The sequence below is a fragment of the Corvus brachyrhynchos genome, unplaced genomic scaffold, assembly GCF_000691975.1.
Source record: "Corvus brachyrhynchos isolate BGI_N302 unplaced genomic scaffold, ASM69197v1 scaffold334, whole genome shotgun sequence".
NCBI classification, from domain to species: domain Eukaryota; kingdom Metazoa; phylum Chordata; class Aves; order Passeriformes; family Corvidae; genus Corvus; species Corvus brachyrhynchos.
In genome coordinates this window covers 1,113,427-1,118,258 of record NW_008238316.1, presented here as the reverse complement: position 1 = coordinate 1,118,258, position 4,832 = coordinate 1,113,427, and the positions used below count along the sequence as shown (strand labels likewise).

The 4,832-nt window shown below is 44.5% G+C and overlaps 1 long non-coding RNA gene across 2 annotated transcripts in view; it reads right to left on the bottom strand.

Moving 5' to 3' along the window:
* LOC108446637 overlaps nucleotides 1-4,832 on the bottom strand; it is a 13,664-nt gene that overhangs the window by 4,286 nt on the left and 4,546 nt on the right. For both annotated transcript variants that reach the window (XR_001861900.1, XR_001861901.1), the window contains exon 3: nucleotides 1,447-1,562. This is a non-coding gene — a long non-coding RNA (uncharacterized LOC108446637). The remainder of the gene's footprint in view (nucleotides 1-1,446; nucleotides 1,563-4,832) is intronic.

The window sequence follows — 4,832 nt, the reverse complement described above, 5'->3', positions numbered from 1 at the left end:
GGCTGGAGCAGCCTGTCCTTGGAGGACTGCACCCCGTGGAAGAGTTACCCACGCTGCAGCGGTTTTGGGAGGACTGCTGCTCGTGAGAGTGGACCCACGCTGGAGAAGTTTGTGGAGAACTGTCTCCCGTGGGAGGGACCCCACGGTGCAGCAGGGGAAGGACTCCTCTCCCTGAGCAGCGCAAGAAAACCTCAGGTGATGGACTGACCAAACCCCCATGCCCTGTTGGTGGGAAGGAGTGAGGGGCTGGAGGGAAAAAGGTGTTTGAAGGGCTTCTTTTACTTCTCATTATCCTCCTCTGATTGTTAGCAATAAATTAACTTTGTCCCTCTAAGCTGAGCCTGTTTTGCCCTTGGAGTGTTTTCTCCTGGTCCTTATCTCAACTCATGAACCCTTTGTTAAGTTTTCTTTCCTCTGCCCGGCAGTGGCAGGGGAGGGTGAGCGAGAGGCTTTTGTGGGTGCCTGGCATTTGGCCAGTGTCAAACCACGACACCTCTGCATTCAAAAAATGAGCAAGACTCCCCTTGACCCTGCTTTTGCTGTCAAGGCATTTATAGAAACTTTTTTTGTTGTTTTTATCTGCAGGCCAAATCAAGTTCTAGTTGGGTTTTGGCCCTTCTAATCTTCTCCCTACATGACCTTCCAACGTCCTTATAGTCCTCCCAAGTTGCCTGACCCTCATTCGAGTCAATAGGTTCTTTTTTCCCTAAATTCCAGCCCAAGTTCTCTGTTTAACCAGGCTGGTCCTTTTTCCCTGATAACTTGTCCTTCTACACATGGGAACAGCCTGCTCCCAAGTATTTAACAATTCCTTTTTAAAGCACATCCAGCCTTCCTGGACTCCTTTGCCTTTCAGGACTAACTCCAGAGGAACCCTGTCAATCACTCTGTGCACTGGACACTTCATCCGACAGACCTGGCTAAGGGGATCTAGTGAGTTTTGGTTTTGTTTTTCAAAAAACCCCAATACAAATAAATAACTTCCTATGAAAACCTGCAATAACCCTTACATCCTAATGGCTAGAAGAGTTTTCAAATTTTAATTTCACAGGGTTCTATAGTTCTGGCTGAAAATCCACAAAATCCCACATGAGCAGGAACTTACACAGATTTCTTCCAGAGGTAATCAGCACATGCTTGTATTACATAGAAATTATAAAAACTGACATTTTCAGATGGGAAGTTCATTTCTGTCAGTGAGAAGCATGTTCTGGAATTCAGGACAGCTTCTCCCTTTTATTTGGAACTCTGTCCTTAACTGTACTTATCAACCTCAAGGAAACTCAAGTTACAGCTCTTCTATTCATGTGGGAATACGAACTTCCAAATTACAACCTTCCTCCCAAAAACAAACCCTCCCTCACTAGAGGTAAGATATTTTAATAGGAATGACAGAAAGCCTCTAAGTCCACTGCCCTTGTTGAAGAACCATTCTAAGGAACAAACCGTGTCCAGGGAATAAAAGAGCATTCCAGAAGTCTGTCATTTACAGATGGTTCCAGGGATTGCTGTTGTCTCCATGTGTTATGATTTATTGTTTAATCACTCAGCACTGGCAGCTCCTGGAAGGCAATAACATTAAAGGGCACAGGTTAACTTGTACAGTGTTGCCAAGCACTTTTTATACTGCTAAAACTTTTGTTAAATGTGTAAATCCTCTTGAGCTTGTAAATGTCAGGACTTTACTACAGCCTGTGCAGCAGCTAGGAAAAGTATCAGCTGCATCCCCATGTGGCAAAATTAAAACCTTGTAATTCACTAGGTGATAGATAAAATACATCAAATATTAATTTTATTATATGCAACGGCTCAAAGTGATGTTATATTTTTCTTAAAATCTGAACACGGGCAATTTTGAGAAGAGAAAGCCTGTACTGCAGAACTTTCAATAATCAGTGTGGAGCTCCTCTGGAGTTTATTGGTGTTTCTCTGAGCTGGATGTAGTGAACTGAGCGGAAACATGTGAGCAGCCTTGAAAATCGTCTGTGAATCTCCTCCCGGAGATTAGGGTCACACATAAAATTTAAGGACAACTGCATTAGCAAGCAAATAATAAGCCAGAGTCAATTTAAAAAACTTTTGTTATGAGTGTAAAACCAGCCACAGGGTAGAGTTATGGCTGAGAGCACTGGAACTGCCATTTCACACACACACACATCTTTAACCTGCACTCACAGGACAGGAAAAAAGTTCTGATGAAAGCAGGAACTTCTCAATCCCTAGGGGAAGGTGGAAGAAACCCCTTGCCATTGCTCAGGCTCTCTGAGGGAGAAGTGTGTTAAACCTATGTTTGTCAAAAGATGGGTGGATAACACAGAGCTTTGTAGTTTTTTTCTTTATAAACAAGTGGGTTGGCACTCCTTGGTCACCTCCAAACCTTAAAATATCCTTCTGCCTCACAGTTTAAATACAGCTTCTCAGCTGTTCTCATGACAGAACACTTACACTTGGTCATCTTGTGTTTGCCTTGATCTAGTTTTGATCTCAACCAAATGCTGTGATTCATGAGGAAACCAGGCCAAAGCTCTCAGGATGAGAGCTCAGAAGAGCCCAGGCACAGAGCTCCAGCCATGGCACAAAGCCAGGAAAAGGGATGGGCATTCAGCACATGTTCAAGGCACAGCTAAACCCTCAATGAACTCTAGCAAAGGTATTTACACTTCTCAACCTTCCCGAAGCAAAACAACGGAGCAAAAGCCTCTGGCACTCACAATGGATTTAATACGGACAAGTTTTGCTAGCGAGTTCCACACTCCCTCCTTCAGTGTTAACCACAAGGAACGTGTTTCCAGCAAAAGAAACCTAGAAACTTTTCTTGATTGCATAAGCAAAACTGCTACCCGAGTTTAAAGACCATTACCCAAAATAAACAGTAGCCCATAATCAAGTCTCTGCTTAGCTAATGAAGCCTCTGTGAATACTGAATTCGTGTGCCGATCAAGTTTCATAGCTGTAGCAGCTTTATAACTGCTGCATTATTCCAGTCTTACAGGAGGATACTCCTGCCTCAGTGGCTGTCTCACAACACACGTGACAAATTAGTCTGTCAGTGGCATGTGACAGAAAGCCCAGTTCCTCACCAGACAGTGGCAGAAAGGTGTGACAACACAGAAACAAATCTGTATGAATCCTGCTGTACAGAATGTATTGCATGGGCAGATCCCTAAATGGTGCAAGCAAAACCAAATCCCCTCTGCTTAATTAACTGTAAAGCGGGAATGCATTTGGGATCCAGGAAGGTGTGAAAGTACAGGGCCTCCTGTAGCTGAACAGCTCCTGCTGTGCTCCCTTCCGCAGGGCTGACAGTCTTGAAGCAGGGTGATAAAGTGAGTCCAGGAAGACCTCTCCTAATCTTGCCGCTGCTCGTGTTACTTCATCGAGGTAGAATTTGTCTTCACTGCCCATTTAGGAAGAGATCCTGGTAATGTTATGCAGTTCGGGCATTAAAAGTGCTTTCCCTCCTGAAACCACCCCCGGTGGAGATCCTGAAAATACCAACAGACCCTTGGGTGTGACGTGTTCAGGGATGAAACATCATTCCTTCATCTTGGCATTGTCCATAACCTCGCACTTCACACCACACCAGTGCGTGTTTTGTCTCTACTGTTCTGCTTGGTGTTCCTTTATTTCCTAACCCACCACTGGATGACCTCTAAAAGTGTGGTTTTGGGGTTTTTGAACTATTCAATCAATATAAAGGAAATGCATTCAAGCAATGGAAACTCTTACCTTGTTTTGTTCTCCAGGTGAAAAAGAGAATTGAAACCTGAGAATCTGAGGTCATCTTAGAATAACCAAAAAGATCCTATACCTACATGTTTTTGCTAGAGGTTAACTCTGCCTTTGCAAGCACAAGTTCTGTGTCCAAAGGTGTTTTTGGAAGGTGTAAAAAAATGGTACTTCTACATTTTTTTAGCTTTTTTTTACACCACACTATACTACAGAGTGTAGCCGACATGAGAGTTATCAATAACAACATAAGGAAGAGTTGAGAATTTTGAAGGTAAATGTAACAAATTAGTGTTTGAGAATATGAGAGGTAGTGACTAAATGCTGAAGAAGTGAACTTCTTGAATGCAAAATGGGACATCTGTTCCTTTGCTTTCCAGTCTGCTTGGGGATTTTTTCTGTCAGTTTGTAGCATTTTCTCCATTCCATCTACAGCATCCCAGTTTTCCTCCCTTCACTGCAACTGTTTCAGCTTAGCAACCTCCTGCCTTCCTGTCTCAGAGCGTATTTTCACATTGCTTGCCTAACAAATGACAGTGTGGCATTGTTTCTGCTTGTTCCAAAATATCACTTTTCTCTTTTCTCTTTCAATAGGGGCTCCACATGTGCTCAGGGACCACTGTGGACTCCTTAAATTTACTCAGCAAAAGCAACATCAGCACATCAGCCTGTGCCATATATGAAAGGTGTGGTGGAGCAAGGGCAGGCAGAGATCTGTCTGGCTCAGCTGGTCTCCCCAGTCCAGGGAACACCTCACACTCCTTGCATACCAAACTTGGTGTGGCATCACAGTGATCACGGGGATTGCTGGAGGGTCTGCACAGACACTGTGTGAGGCTACAACACATGGGAGGGCACCAAGCAAAAAGATCTAAGGGAAACTGACCCCTGAATAAGATGAAATCACAGAATCCGAGAATCACTGATGTGGGAAAAGCTCTCCCAGATGGTGGAGTCCAAGCTGTGCCCAATCCCCACCCTGTCCCCAGCCCAGAGCACTGAGTGCCACCTCCAGCCCTTCCTTGGACACCTCCAGGCATGGGGACTCCATCACCTCCCTGGGCAGCCCCTGCCAAGGCCTGAGAACCCTTTCCATGCAGAAA